This window comes from Phasianus colchicus, chromosome 4 (genome assembly GCF_987193195.1).
Source record: "Phasianus colchicus chromosome 4, bPhaCol1.hap1.1, whole genome shotgun sequence".
Classification (NCBI taxonomy): Eukaryota; Metazoa; Chordata; class Aves; order Galliformes; family Phasianidae; genus Phasianus; species Phasianus colchicus.
In genome coordinates, this window is record NC_143439.1 from 3,333,681 (window position 1) to 3,350,637 (window position 16,957).

General features: G+C 37.1%; 1 long non-coding RNA gene across 1 annotated transcript; it reads left to right on the forward strand.

The window, feature by feature from the left end:
• Positions 1–6,483: 6,483 nt before the first annotated feature.
• On the forward strand, positions 6,484–11,525 carry LOC149918011 (uncharacterized). The gene is made up of 4 exons (XR_016466281.1): positions 6,484–6,569; positions 6,693–6,856; positions 9,243–9,414; positions 10,373–11,525. It is a non-coding gene; the product is annotated as an uncharacterized LOC149918011 (long non-coding RNA).
• The last annotated feature ends 5,432 nt before the right edge of the window (positions 11,526–16,957 follow it).

The window sequence follows — 16,957 nt, forward strand, 5'->3', positions numbered from 1 at the left end:
CTTTCTTTTCTTTCCTGCTTTTTCTTCCCCTTCCCTTCCCTTATTTTCCTTTTTTCCCCCCTATTTAATAATAAGGCACAGACTTACGAGGGTTTTTAATCATTACTTCTCTCAGTACCATTTTCTCATGTGTTCTCAAAAGAGAACTGAAACTTCTTCCTAATTCTCAGATACAGAGAGCTCAGCAGAGGTTTTACAGCTGTTCAGAATTCATGCAATTATTGGAGAATCAACTTTTCACTCGGGTAGATAATGATAGGACAAGGGCTAATGGTTTTAAGCTCCAGGAGAGAAGGTTTAGATTGGATGTCAGGGGGAAGTTCTTCACAGAGAGAGGTGAGGTGCTGGAACAGCTGCCCAGGGAGGCTGTGGATGCCCCATCCCTGGAGCTGTTCAAGGCCAGGTTGGATGGGGCCCTGGGCAACTGGATATAATAACAGGTCTGCAGGTTGGTGGCCCTGCGTGTGGCAGAGTGGTTGAAACTTGTTGGTCCCTGGGGTCCCTTCCAACCCAAATCATTCTGTGATTCTGTGATCCTCATCCGCTCAGATTGTTCATCTTCTCTGTCTCACCTGGTTGCAATTGCCCTCAGCCCCTCATTCTCTCTGGGGATCTGTATGCCTCTTCAAAAGTCAGTGGAATTACCGTGCTCACCTTTTGCATACCTTTTGTTCTGCAAGTACCTATGAAGCAGCCAACCTAGGTCCATTCCAATTGAAAAAATTAATTCCTTAGCCACATTTGAGAATAAGCAGGAGATCACTGACAAGGTACAAAAATTATTAAAAGAACAGCAGATTCCCCTGTACTTTTTCAAGGTGAGGGGGGCATAGTAAGGAAGCCTATCTTCCCAAATGAGGATATTGTCTTGAGACCTCTACAGAAATGATGAGCTAGAGTGAGATATTTTCCTTTTTAAAGTCTTTTTGACTCTGACATACCTTCTGAAGAAGTGCCTCTGTGCTTGAAATTCGGTTAATACTTTATTTATGTCTGTGTTGATTTGTCTTGCGTTCTACTGAGGAAGATAAATCATTGTCAGAATGTGCATAGGTGTTCAGAATGCTGGAGGACACTGAGGGGCTGCATCTACTGCAAGACTTAAATGACTAGCCAGTGAGGTGACTTCTAATAGAAGCAAGCATCAGACTATATGTGGGAATCAGAGTCTCTATGCTGAACCGCCTCAGTCTTGAGAACTTAAATAGGTGAACAACCTCACACCACTCTAGTGGGCCCATGGGGTGTGAGATGTCAAGCTACCAGCTGAGTTTCTCGTTCTGGGGGTGATAGGCACATCCACAACGGGATATTGCAAAGTGTTTGGATTAGGTGGCCTCACGTGCTGAAAAACAGGTCAGAATCAAATGGTTGTATTTGTTTACACTCAGTGGAGTTCAGTGTTCAGCTTTGACTTTTGCACTTGTCTTCTCACATATCATCCTCTAATCTTTGCGAGCTTCTCCATTTGCCCCTGTTTTGTCTTAGAACAAAAGCTATTGCAACATCAAAGTCAGCTGCCACAATAATCTAGCAAACATTGAAAGATACGTTTATGCATGATTCTTAATCCACAGCTATAACTATTAGCTAGTTTTTTTAGAGCCACTTACTATTGAGAGGTCTGTATGGGTGCCTGCATCCCACTGCAGTTTGTAACTATGGAGAGGTTTGTACTTGACAGCCCTTGGAGACTACCTGATCTAGAAATTGTTCTAATGTAAAATTATTTTCACCCACTTTCAACCCATTGTTCAGAATGCAAATTTTTATTTGAAGCTGAGATTTCTCATAGAGCCCACGATAACTGCACTTGGCTGTGTTGCTTTATGCAAGGGTGTAAAATGGTATCCTAACAGGGTATTATGGTTAATCTGTCACGGTAATTATGAAATTTATTTACCTCACCATAGTATGTTTGAAACTATATTTAAAGATTCATGTGGTGTTTATTCAGTTCCAGTAACAATTTAGCTTTCCACACAGCAGCAAGTCATACTCATAAAAATAAGACACATTTTAAACTATTGCCAGTGCACCAGATGAAGTTTATGAGCTTGGAAATGTGTTTATAGTCTGGCTGATTCTTATTTCTCTTAACCAAACAAAATGAAAAAACACTTTAGCAAGTGCAGTCCGCTGTTTAAAGATCTCAGAGATACAGGCCTTCTTCAAAACTCATCTATTTTAATAAGGACTGAAAGAAATAATCGATCTAACATTTGGACAATTTTGTTTCTTTTTTTGCTTTGATCGTCTTCATAAGGATCAAATATTCAAAATGGGAAAGTCAAATTGTTGGCTATGATTCTATGATTCTATCTATGATCATTCTATGATTCTGACTGATTGCTAGCAACTTCTCTCTTTTTCAGCTGGAAGAAGTGATGCTTTTCAAGGCAGCAGCCTAAGAAAAGCAGGTTATCTACTACACCGCACTGAAGTCAGTGACCACTACTGATAGACTTTGAGACTCATGCTGAATTTTAGTTATAAATTTTAAATACAGAAATAAAAGCAATCTGTCATGTTGGTCCAAAAAGGTCCATAATTTGGGATTTGACCTTTTCTGTTCTTCTGCTACAATTTTTTGGGGTGCTAAAACCAGAAAGTAAAGATCAGGCATAGCAGAGGACAGTTGATTTCAGCCCAAATTTATTTAATGACTAAGACATGTATCAAATGTTTTGCTTTTCTTTCCTGTATTGCTTACATATCTAAATGGAGACAAAGGCAAAAGAGAATAACATTATAATTTTTAGCTCTGCTTCTTGCTGAGTCAAAAATTCTCATTTCCCTCTTTCCTTGAAATGAAGTATGTAAGAGCATACTCAGCACTGTCCTGAACTAATGTTCATATTTGATACTTACATATATTACCTGTCAACAAGTCAAAAAAAAAAGCCTCTTTTTTTCAGTCATGAGCCTTACCATTGTTAAACGAGAATTATATTTTATTTCAGTATCTTTCTGAAGCTACACACAGCATCTGTTCCTCTTGTTCTCTTTCTGTATCTCAAAATTCCCATGGAATCTGCTGTAATTGTGCACCAGACTTACCAAAGCTACATTAAATGTACAACAATTCATTTAAATATCACTCCTCTATTGGAAATGAATCTATTATATGCAATCCATGCATAATGCATGGCTGAATCTAGATAGCTCTTTCCATGAACAACAATAAAATTTCTTGTAATTAGTTTCTGTACATAATACACGGAATTTACTATTGTATCACACCCATGCAACTGATCACATGAGCAGTAAAAAGATCTCTAAACCTAAATTCTTGTAGATAACTGCTCGCTGCCAAGGGCAGGCTTTTGGAAACAAGAAGAACTGGACTTTATTTCAAGTCAGCTTCTGAATTTTTTATGGTTTGAGGCAAGTCTTTAATACCTGTGCTATAATCTTCTAATATATAAAAGGGGGATAATGATGCCCAATGACCTCTGCAAAAGTGCTTTGGGCTTTTATTGCACAGAAAATGTTATTGTTACTGTTCTTCAAGAAATAAGTCTATCCCATGGATCTGTGGCAAAGCTTTAAACCACATGAAAAAGTGAGTAAAATTGTAAGAATCCCAGACAGGAGAGAAATTAAGCCTACAAAGCTTTGCAACCTGGCTAGTGTTTACATACCAAGTATGAAAAGTGAAGTCACAAAAGGTCTTCCCTGTGTCCCCCAGCTGCAGAAGTAAATGGGGTAAAGATCTTTCCTTACAAAGGTCTGAAAGTTAAGAGCATAGTAAACCATTTCAGATGTCTGAGCATTGTTAGAGAACTTTTTTGCCGTTTGTCTGCTGTCATTAACAGCAGGAGAGCTAAAACTGACTGTGTTTTACAGGTAGCATCTACTGTGCAATTACATCTCATACAAGAGAAAAGGCAATCCGGATACCCAAAGAGAGACAGAGAGGAAGAAGAAAACTACGTGAAATATAGGAAGATAAATCTCCTAATATCAAGACCTGAAATTTTAAATAAAGTTGGAAACAATTCAGAGGTGCACCACCATTCCCCTGGATTAGTGGTAGCTTATCACTCAGACTTGAAGAAAATTGGGAAAATGAGGTACTTCTAATCCAGGTAGGCTTTTAGCTTCCTTTCATTCACTTTGTTACTTATGCCTACAAAAGATGAAGTATAGAACTGTGCCTGAAAATTATATTTCTTCTTACATATTATTAGGCTTCTGAACAATAAATGTCTATGGAATTATAAAAATACAATGGAGTGGGAGACATTAAAAAAAAAAAACCAAAAAACATTAAATGAGATATTAAGAAAAAGGAAAGATAATTCTGCAGACATGACTATACTTGATTTTTTGTTTTCTGTAAAGAAATTATGCAGATATGTGCTGTTCTGGACAGACATAATGGGGCAATTAATTCCAAATATAAGCAGATTAGGTAAAGTAGGGTTGGGGATTTTTTCATTTATGCTTTTTAACTGGTTTTTAGATCTCTAACTTTCCTGAGAAAATTGTAGATTATCATGTCCTACTGGCTAAGTCTAATAACTACTCATTAATTTATGGGATATAATGGAGTCTTTCAGTCTTCCCACCAGCTTCTGTTTCCATTTTGAAAAACATCTGCATTACTGATATTAAAAATGCACTCTTATTAGATCTCTTCCTTATTCTGTTTCCATATTCTTAACATTATCAAAAGCAAGGAAATAGTAGAAAATTTCTTTAGCCTTAAGGGTAGTGAACTGATAAAACAGACTCAAATCAAAACCTTTGAGACTCTCCTCATTTATTTCAGCAGACTCTGTTTGAAGCACTGTATCCAGAAGGATCTGTGTAACTCTGAGAGAGACAATTTTTGCCACAACAAGGTTGCAGCAGATAACTGACTGCAATTCTTATTTGCAATGAGTCAGAGAATCAGGATTTGTCATTCTGACTCTTGCCATCCATCTTTATAGGGGAAGAAACTAATAGGAAGGAGGCTTATCATGAATGTACAAAAAATGCATATATTAGTACAGCTGCACAAATGAATAGTGCTATCAAATTCCCTTGCATTTCCAGCACAAGCTAATCAGTCTCAATAAAATTATCTTCATGCAGCTACGTTTCAGGAAAGGGCAATTTTTCAATACTTAATTGAAATTTTATTGTTAATTGTGATGAGAAGACTCATAAGTCGTTTCACAGAAAACAAGCTGTTTTGTAAGCAGAACTAATAGAACTGGGTTTCTGGTGGATTTGTGACTTGTTACTTTCATCCATTTAAAAATAAATTTCTGGTTGCCTCCTGATGCCTTTTGACACCTTCTCTACACTTCCTAGGAGTCTCCACTTCCTCTTTAGGTTGCTTATTTTAATTTGCCCTGGCTTTGCCAAGGTTGGGTTAGAGTTATGTGTGGTGGGAATACATGAAGGTTTTAGTCATCTGCTGATATCTGAGTGGAAATATATGACTATATTTTTTTCCAGTCTCTCAGTAGACCAGGAATAATATCCTGCTGCAACTTCCATCCCCAAGTCAGATTTGGCTGCAATTAGCTAATATATTCAAAAGAAATTAGAAGAGGACAGATGTTCACATAAGATGATACAGAAAATTGCACTATTCCCCTATCTACCCTAAAATTTGAACGTGAATGTCATAACCACAAAATGCATTGCTCTGTTAGCTCACAGTGACTTAGGTCACTGAAGTGAATGCCGTGCTAGCCAAATGGGTTACAAAGTGGTTGCAAAGCTAGTGCCCTTCAGCCAGGCAAACTTTTGATTGACACATACTATAGCTGAATACAAGCTTCTGTAAATCTAAAATTAACCTGAATAAATTGGTCTTGTACTGGAAGAGTGGGAGTGTTTTCCCTGGGAAATAGAGTGTAAGAAAGAATGGTGTGAGGGTAACAGTACACAGGCACTGCTTTCCTTACCATCAAACACAAGACCACAGCTACCATCCAAGCACCTGAGTGGGGGCTGATCCCCCTCACACAGGGTCTTCTGTACAGTACAGGCTTACTGATTTGTACATTACCAAGGTTTAGTAGCACAAAGGAAGTGCTACAAACTACCAGATCCTTCCAACTGTATTTAGTAAAAGTATGAAGCACACGAGTCTCTTTCTGTTTTGTCCACAGTGCGTTTGCAGTGAGGTGAAAGACGTGGACACTGCGTGTAAGCTTCATTTTTCATGCATCGTAGATCAAAATATATCCAATGAAGTGTTGTCTACCTTTTCCAAAGATAATGAGAAAGGGAGCATTTAGTTTTCTCTTGGTATATGTATGGGAACTGCTGAGTCCCGGCCTGAACCTCTGATTAGTCACCTGAGGCGAGCAATGAGTCAGCCCTGGGAGCACAGGTGAAAGCAATTCACCTGTGCTGCAGGAAGGGGTGGAGCTAAAATGCTTCAATAAGGCATCTAGTGATGTATTCAGCCTTACTAAGAGAGTCTTTATCTCACAGCAATAAATAATGAAATGTCCCAATGTAATAAGGAGATAGCTTACGTCTGAGGAGTTTGAACTACCACCCGAGGTGTTCCAGGTTCATCCCCCTCCTCTGCCACAGACATCCTCTTGTGGTTGAAGGTGACTAACAGCTGGGGAATATCATATATTCAGATAAGCATCTGGAACAAGAACATGCTCAAATGGTTGTGTTTTGATGCTTGTTACTGCATTTTGAGCTAAAACACTGTTTATTTTCTGGAGGTGGGAAGAAGACACATGGCAAAGCCACAGCTTTGGCTGCAGGAATAGAGCCCAGCAAATACTGGCCACTGAAGTCACCAAGAGACCTTGATTGCCCTGACCAGCATCACCTGGGATCCTCATCCCACACACTCTCTGCCCAGAGGTCTGTGGGCACTATTAAGGTCAAGCCTGTTATCTCTTCATTTATTGAGTCGTTGTGTGTGTTTGTCTTTAGTTCTAGTTTGACTGAATCTGTAATCCACTGTGTAACTCCTGACAGAGCCCTGGCCCATCCCTGTGCTGTGCCTTGGGCTGACAATCGCTCTTGTTTCTGGCCCCAGACTTGGATGCTGTAGGATTGTCAGTCAGAGTCCAGCCTGTGCTAGGTTTGCCCTTAGCTTGTGGTTCTTCTGCTCTCAGCTCCATGGAGCAAATCTGCTTGTGCTTGCCCCTGGCCCAGAAACCCTCATGTATGTAACTTGCAGTTATTCTGCAGGAGGCAGGGAATATTCTCTTAATTTTCCCTTTTGGAGCTTTTGGCCTCACTGCTTCAAGGCAGTCCTTAGCGAAAAATCTCAGTTTGACTTCTTAGTTTCTTTGTAAATTTAAAGCAAGACACAATTTTTTTAGCTGCAGGGCATTAATTACCAAACAGATAATTTTGTTGGGTTTTTAGAAGTTTACATGGTGACTGAATATGATGATAAAGTTGTAGCTACAAAAATCTATCAAGACAAGGCTTGCAAGTTTCCATTTCTGCAAAATACAAAGCCATGTGAAAGGTACATCAAAGTGGAACCATCCTCCAAAGAATTCAGCCTAAAAGCACTGTGTTAATTATTTCCATGTTATCAGTAAGAAATTCTGGTGGCTTAGGTTGAAGCCTGATTTTTAGAGGTTGACATTTCTTACGTAGTATTCAGCTATGTAGGAAATCAACTATGCTTTTCATTAACTTGGATCAATGAAATATCTTATGGACAACAGATTTCATTTGACGAGAGGTGTAGTCATTTCTATGGAAGGTGGCCAATCTATATGAAAATCAGGCTTTATCTTTCTGTGTTTCAACCGATGGATGCTGATGCAGCACTTTGACCATGTGAACAGCTCTTCTTATTGCTTTACTCATAGTTCTTGGAAATATCTAATAATGAAGCCTACATGGGGACAACCTCATAATTATAACCGTCACCCCTTTTCCCTGGATGTTTTTGACCATAATCCACAATGCCAAAAGTATCTGCAAGGCTAAATAAAAGCACCATTGAGTGTATTAACCAAAAACACTCATAAGTACCAAATAACAGGGCCTGTGGAATAAAAGAGCTCTATTCTGGCTAAAAGCAATGGAATTGCAGAAGAATACAGCATCAAGATTGGATGCCATTAATTTCTATGCATTTTATGCTCTAGTTTTAATCTTGAGATTCAGATCTTGGAAGCACACTACTGCTTCTGAGTTAGGAATATTAAGTTAGGATAAAAAAGGAAGTACTGTAAAAATAAAATAAAAGTTGAAGTAGGATACAAGAATGAGTTCCTGTCTAGTCAGGTGTGGTCTGGGCAGATTTTTTCTGGTGAAATACTACCAAGAATGCAACATTTGATACTACCAGCTTAAAAAAAAAAAATCATATAATTTAAAATATGAAATGTTTTTCATGTTGAATGAAGTGCTAGTATTTATCTGTGATTCTTATACCAAAAGTTCTCAGTCTAAATATATTATTCTTATTATTAACTACCTTGTGGTAGTACTGTGAAAAACATATAGCAAAAAGTCTGTGATTCTGTGATGCTGTAAAAATCTAACCAGAAAGGTCTTTCAATTATGGTCTTAACTACTTTGGGTCAGTGCCATCATTTATTACGATACTTCTTTCACACTTGACTCATCTTGTTTGTGTATTCAAGGAAGTGGATTGGTCTTTGAATTTACAGATCCTTTAATACATATGGAAATTATAGACTGGGAAGGTTTTTCATGTTTCAACTCTGCAGTTTTAGCAGTGTTCTGCAGACTTCAGAGACTAAGAGGAAGCTCCAAATTTTTTAATGAAGCATGATCATATTGGATTTACATTTTCTTCTCTGTATGTAGATTGATGTGAGAAATATTACCACCATAAAAGAGATCAATTGATGTATAAACATTTTATTCCCAGTAGGAAAATGCTGATGTGTTGGATGACTTACACTTTGGATAATAAAGTCAATTTCCCAAAGAAGCCAAGTTATGATATAGGATTTGTGATGATGTTAAATTCTGAGAGCATATTGCATAAATATATATTGTTGGAACAACAAAAAAACAAATATATGCACTTTTTTAATTTTAACAATATATATGTAGTTCTAAATATAAATAATTAGCTTAGATGATATTAGAAGAAAAGCTTTTCATTTTTTGAAACTCAAACTCTCTCAAGAGTAATATATTCATTATTTGAATGGGGGAAATCAGTAGTACGTAACATTTCCTATGACTTGCAGGATTGTAAAATGACTTTCCTTCATGGCTAAAGCACTTGCTTTGTACATAAATGTAAAAATTTTCTTTACCAGTCACAGCTGTGCTGGCTGACCCTATCCAACCAGCAATGAGTACTCTAAAGGACCACAGTCTGAAAGTCCCTTCAGGAGAAAGAAGACATGAGTGCACCCTGATTTGAAAGGCAAGGTCTTCCTGCATCCTTTTGACTGATGGGATATGATGACTACAGCTGAAAAGCAGCCTGTAAGTTGCCTCATATACACCATAGTAGAGATAAAAATTTTTCAGGCCGGGCAAAGAGATGAATGCAGTGATGCATTCTCCTAGGAAGAGTGGATGACAACAGAGCAAATTCTGTGAGCAGGGCTGGTACTGGAAATAATCTGCTTTTTTGTGAGAGTACTCCATGTCTGCCAGGTGTAATGGCAGAAAATGAGTGACCTTAGCCAAAAAGGACCTTTGGGTCCTCTGGAATCTGCAGATAAATACCAGAAGCACCTTATTAGAAATACTATACCATGTATGGAAATATCTTTGGATAAGAGATCATAAGAAAAATGGTGGAAGAAGTGGAACAGTGTTTGCCAGACCCTGGTGATGGGCTAAAAGCACACCCACCTACAGTAGTATTTCTTTTCTTTTTTTTTCCTTTTTTGTTTTTTTAAGAGACAAGATAAATATAAAATTGCCCTGTTGAAAGGTGAAGGGGAAGCACTTTTTCATGTGTGAAAGAGTGGCAGAAGACATGCTTAAGATGATTATAGAATAGAAGCACTAATGTAGTGGTATATTGAACAAACTCTCTCTTTTGTTTATAGAGTGCCTTTAAAAAAAAAACTCTCAAGTTTACCCATGCATTCTTACTTTTTCACATTACTGATTTTTAGATAAATTTCTTATCTATTATAATAATAAATTAATACAAATAAAAACTTCATTGGGGTTCATCTGACAAAAATGAATTTAACTGATTTAAATTGTTGCTTCCATGGTAAAAAAAAAGAAAAAGCTAAGTATAGCTAATCAGCCTTCATTACTGTACCACCTCATCTTCCCAGTGTATTTTGTAAGAATGCTTCCAGATGTAATGTACTCAGCAGTGTTTGAACTGTCTCTTTCCACTCTATTTTCCTTGGCTAATTCTACCAGATGAGACATTTCTTACTCTGTTTCACTTTTTTGTTGTGATGCTTTCCCTTAGGAAAAGGAGACCTCCTGAAATGCAGAAGTTGAGAAGCATCAGTGAAAAATGCTTGCTGTCATGAAGGTTTCTCATTGCTTTTGGAAACAAAGTCCTGTTAATCACAAGCAGCCAAATGCACTTGACTGTATTAATTATTTTTTTAGTGGTCACCTGAGTAGGGGACTGAAGCAGAAGTTAATGTTGCAGAGTAGCTTCTGCTGCAGTATTTTCTTTGTTCTTAATCCAACAGTTGTCATGAAGAGTTTCTCCAGGGATATATTGGCACAGACATGCATAGATGGTACATCACAGATAAAATATGTAAAAATCCAAAGACTTGATGACCATTCAGATTACAGGCAAGAATGTGACAGAATTTCACCACAATAAACAAGTTTGCATTGTTAAAGGTTTGCAAAGAGTATCATGCTTCCCAGTTTCTAGCAAACAAATGTGCACCAATAACATTAAGCAGTCATCCTTGATAACATTGAAAGTTAGAAGCGTAAATATGCACAGAAATTAAACACCCTTCTCCATCTCCTCTCTCTTAGACACAGCTTTTGTAGCTCAGAGATCAGTTGCAGGGTGGGAGGTGTGAGAGGTGATGCCTGCCATGCGGCTGCTGGCAGAGCTGGGCTGTGTGGAGAGCTTTGAAGCTCTGCGCTCTTTCTCAAAGATTAATTTCCTCTGAAAATACAAATTAAGGATGAGCAAAATAGAGCCCAAAAAAGCAAGGAGATCAAAAAAAGGATGGAAATCTTTGCTATATGAGCACTGCTCAGTTCAAGCCTTCAGCTGAGGGTTGGGAATTGTGACTAGTCACCAGCTGAGCAGGCCTATCTAACTTTAAATGTATGTAACTTTAAATGTACATAACTTTAAACATATCTTTAAACTTGCTCAACAGAGACAAGCATACACCAGCTCTGTTCTTCACCTGCAGTGAGAGCTTTCAGCTAACACCATTATTAGAAAGATGTGTCTCCTTTCCTGAAATAGCAATTATTCTTACATGAACTATCTGGAATTTTATGTGACATCAGAGTGGACAGTTAAATATGGTTCAGTGTTTTGAACCCTACAGATAACCTGAAGTGAAATTATTTTTTCTGATGTTTTTCAAGCACCAGCTGAATGTAAATTAAGGTATTTCCTCCAGTTAGTTCTAGTAAATGGGGATGTTTTTAATTTATTAGCTTATCTTAAGTATCTTTTGAAACTATCTGGGCTGCTAAATACATACTAATAATCTAATTAGTGAAGAAAAACTTAATAGAAATCAGGCACATTAGAATTTCAGTCTTTCAGTACCTTAATATAAAGGAAGTAAACATACACTCAGTACATGCTAAATCACACTGATGGAAGCCCAAAGACACTACAGTTCTGAATTGACTTCAACCTGTCATTTAAAAAAAAAAAAACTAGTAAAAAGAACTATTGGAAAATGAAAGTTAGGCAGCAGGTAGATATAGGTCTTAAAAAGTGCAGTGATTCCCTGCTAATTTTTGCTCATGTTTGCACTTGCATCTCATAAGTTTCACAAAACTTACTTTGAGCTATATAATAACTGATGAAATACTTGGGCTTCTGCTCTAGTATTCTTGAAAATAAATAGTCAGGTTATCTTTTGGACAGTCTATCTAAGACATGGTATCTAAACTAAATCCTTATCTAAGTGGAAATTTCATGCAACATTTCTTGTTTGGCTACAACCAGACATTTCAAAATCCTGTAGGTGAAGTTGGATGTGAGAGGGCAGATTTACCCTCTTACTTTGGGAAGAAGATTGTGTTTAGATTAGGTTTGACTAGCAATTCCTCATCCTATTTGAGAGAAATCTTTAAAGGAGTAGGTAGAATTCTTTATAGATACAGAGACAATTCTTTGTTTTCTTTACAATTCCAAGGAAATCCTCAGTATTCTTATTAGCTTCAGAAAAATCTCTTCACATTTGTATCTGCTTCAGCTGAAGGATATTTTTTATCATTTTCAATATCTAATGAATACACCACATGTTCTGATGTATTTGAAACAACCAGGAATGCTTATGTAGAACTGCTACTACAGCAGATGTAGAGAATGGACACCTGCCAGTCTGAGAGCACTGAGTGTCTGTCTTAATGACAAAAGGAACCCCCCAGGCTTGGCCACAGGCTGCTTTATGACAGACATTCTCCTTGCATTCACCAGTGCACTTAAGCTACGTAGAACAAAGGTGCTTTTTCTAGTTAAATTATTTCCATTAAAGATTTTTACTGATTTCTGTTCATAAATTGTTTTGAAATGATTTATCAGAGTATATGTAAATATGTATGTATATGTAAATATAAATATGTAAATTACTCAAACAATGGTTTATTAAAATCTTTTGCTCCAAGATGCTCCCATTCCAGTTTCGTTCAACTGTCTCTTACTTGGAATAAGCACAGTATGATACACAAGTGTTATAATTGGCAGCTTGGTTTCCATGATGTACTTTGATTGCAGACCTTTAAGAGCTATTAAGCTGAGTGGGCAATTTTTGGGTGCAAATTCTATTCCTCACTTCATGCTACGAATCCATTGGAAACAAAGTTTTGTGTAAGCATTTGGTGGAAAAATGTTTATAATACACCAATACAATTGCCTCTTTCTTAACATCTCTCTGTTTCTCTTTAGAATTTATTTATCCTTGTACTACTCTGGTACCTGTTGTCCCCTCTACCTGCAGCATGTTTCTCTGACCTGCATGCTCTGCATTCAGATGATGGTTTGAGGAATGCCTGAGATGATTTACACAGAATTACAAGACACAGTTACTTTTAGAGTTGAAAAAACAGCTGAAAGGTTGAAAAGTAAAACCCAGAGTAGATTTGGAAGAAGAAGGATTTACTTTGGTGATGAGGAATTCCTTAGTGTATTGTTTACCGGATTCTACTGTTCTCCTCTGCAGAGATTTTTTAAAATTCTGCTATTAGAAAATAAATTGTAGCACTGAAGTCAAAGGCCATGCACCTTTTAATTAAAACATCGGTCTTGGCTGAATAACTTATAAAGGGTTTTGAGACAAACTTAACTCTCTCAATTTCTCATATAAATCTAAAAGAGATAATGAGAAAAATTCAAGAATTATTTACTTCACATGAGAAAACCCAATTGCCCACTTAAATTCTGAACAGTAACAAATAGGTATACACAATACCTATGCAATTCCCAAGTACTGAGTCCTATTCTACTGATTGATCTCATTCTTAATGCCCTTTACTTTTTTTCCAAAATCTTTTCAACTGAAAACAGAATGACACTGTGGCCGTTTTATCCTTTTCCTATGAATTAAATTTTCTATGAAAAATCCAAGAAAAAATATTTTCCAGTAAAACGTTCTCAGGGTTTTTTCCTGCATTGTGAACACTGTACCTTAATGAGACTACATTTCTGGTCCACACTGTAGATCCTGGGAGATGCAGAAAGCCAAGGCTGTCTTTGAATGGGTTCTTCTCCTTTGTCTTGAAGATATTGTGACCCACTTCTGTTGCTTTGAGCACTAATGGGCTGTGCTATTTTTTTCCCTTTCCCTGTGTTTAACCAGAATAATCCATGTGACAAGGCTTACAGCTTATCAGTCTTTCAAGACAGGGTCTGTAGATATTGAGAAAATCCCATAGGTACACGAACACACGTGCTGTAGTCCAGGCCATAGAGGTGCTTTCAATCACTCATTGCTTATCTGCCAGCACAGAAAGATTCCTCTCCAGCGATCTAAATGAAGAAGTGTCAGACTCTGTGGCTGTACTATCTCTTCCTATGAAGAGTTACAAAGAGTTCCTTTAGTAACATTCCTTGTCTGCTACTTGGAAGGAAGGGCATCTTCATAAGGAGGGTTCAGACCAGACCAAGCCGCTCATAGAAGTCCACTGAACAGGTTTTTCATTGCCTGTAAACAAAATGTCTAGCAGAGTGTTTAAAAGAAGGGTTTTTTAATTGGTTTTTTTTTTTCTTTTTAATAAAATGTTTCATCCACCTTTAGTGATTAGAGAGCTACCATGCCAATAGAAATTATTTTCACCTATCGATTATGTTAAACCACAATGGAGTTGGGTGAATATTCAGGGCAACTCACAGTTACTCAGTATACAACTTCTAGAGTACAACATATTGTAGGATTTATTGTTTTAAAGCTAAGCGATTGGTGTAATAAAAAATATATTAAAAAATGATGTATCTGAAGGTTATAGAAAGTAAAATTTACTGCTTACAGTTGTAATCTCCCCTGCTTCAAAGAATAAATCTTGGTCTAACTTAACTACACTTAAGTTCTATATCAACTTTAAAAATCACTGAGCTGTATTTACCCAGTTTTGGAATCTAGCTTCCTTTCTAGGATAACTTTCTTTCCTCTTCTTTACATCCAATTACATCAGTGACAAAAATGGACAAGTAGATAACTGATCTAATAGGCAATGGGAGAATAACTTCAGTATTTCTCTAAGAAAAGATGTGAATATCCCTTGTAGAGGTACAGTTCCATACAGTTTCCATAGAAGACTCAGATTTAGTTTCACTAAAATCAACTTTTTCCTCTTAAATGCACTCTTGAGGAAAATACACGCTTGAGAAAAAGCTGAAAATCTCTCTGTTCTTATAACTGTTCTTATAATAAATTAAAAATAACTCATTACTTCGTGTCACAGAAAAACAAAGTCATAGAAGTAAAGCTAGTTCAAGAGACTGATTTCCATTTTCCAAGAAAAGAATTTGTGCATGTTGTTCAGCATGTTGGTTTTATAACCAGTTTCAGCACTGGGGTGCTACTCATTTGTCCCATTAATCCGCCTAAGGACAAGTTAAGGCACATTGTGTCCACCCAGGAATTGGAAGCCCAAGTCAACAGGTTTGTGGGCAGGACAGAACTCGTGTCCTTTGTCTGTGGATCTAGGATGGATAACTGTTATGTCCATGTTCTTTTCCACAACTACCATTAAGAACTCAGCCCTTAGTTGTCCTTAAATGTGCCTGTGTTAATCCTTTTGGTAAAACTAGGTAGTCCTTTGAATGAATCACCATCCAAAAACAGCTGCACTTTGCTTAGAGATGTTGATCTTTATTAGATTTTTAAATAGTCCCAGTGATGCTTTCTCTTTTGTTTTAACCACTGAGCCTCATGTATTCTTAAGTGCTTTCACATTTGACTGATGTAAAAGTGTAACATGGTTCCTCTGGGAGAATCAACGATAACAAGTAGAGCATACAGTTACCAGAGAAATGAAGCATTCACTATTCAGTTGCTTGTAGGCCTGTATAATAGATAGTTCACTGAGCATTTGATTTGTATCTGTGTAAATCACTGGTGAATATTACAGTGTTATTAATAAAAGTCCTCACGTACTCAGATCATTAAAAATCCCATACTGTATTTGTCAGTATTCTCAATACTGTGGCAGTACTCACTTGCGTGCACCTCAGAATTACCAAATCTTGATGTGAGATTTGAAATCAGTGACTGCTTCAATTAAGTTCTATCTCTGTATGCAAGAGAAATATTTTTAACCATTCTAGGGGTTAAAACACAAATAGAAACTTTTTTTTCTTTCAAATAGAATTATTCGTACAGCTTTATGTTGGAAGTGTTCAGATTTGCCACAGACATAAAAAACTTACAGCAGAGCCCAACAGCTTCTGTTACCTTAACTATATGAATGCTTTTTTTTGTCCTTGTAAATGTTACCCAGCAAAAAGCTCTAATTTACAGAAAACTTGATTTGTTTATGTATGCGTATTTTCCCATTAGAACAAGTAGATGTTTTGATTTGTTTTCAGGGATTTCAGATATTTTTCAGGCTATATACCCCCAACATTCATTCTGTGGTGAAAATCATCACTGTGTTCTTGTAGGCTTACCGCTACTCACCACCTATTTGCAGACAGTTTCTAATACCACTGTCACATATGCCTCTTGCCCAGAAAGAAGAAAAGGCAACTCCTGCACAATGCACACTATTCATGGGGAAAAAGAAATATCTGGGACAAGTTCTTATTTTTATGGAAAGTGCTCTGGGAACTTTATAGTCCAGGCAAGTCCAGATCGCTGCTACGTTAAATGATCAGAAAGCTGTTAGAGCACAAGATCTACTGTTTGGGTTTAAGTTCGCTGCTGTGCCACCTCAGCATCTTGGGAAGAGAAATTAAGACTTTCAAAAGCATTTGGTAAATGTATAAATATATTGGAGAATTTCTTTCTGAAGAGACTTTTAAAACACTGTCTAGAAGCTTCCTCTTGTTAAACATATAGGCAATGGTTTAAGATAACGTGGCATGTTGGTAAAAAGTCAAGTCAGACTACAAACAATCCATTCACAACACTGTGTCCAGATAATCCTCCTCTGTAAAGTCTGAAAATTAGGCTTATGTGAATTACATTCTGCCTTCTTTATGAGTGTCTTTATGTCAACCTTTGCTATTCAAAAACTGTCACGACCACTGCGTAGATGCAACATACTGAGGTTTGGACCAACCAGAAAACTTCATCCCCTCACACCATTGAAACAGAAAACTCTGCTTGCTATTATATCACTTCATCAGTGAGAAATTTCACAGTCTGAAAATGTTACAGTCCACTTT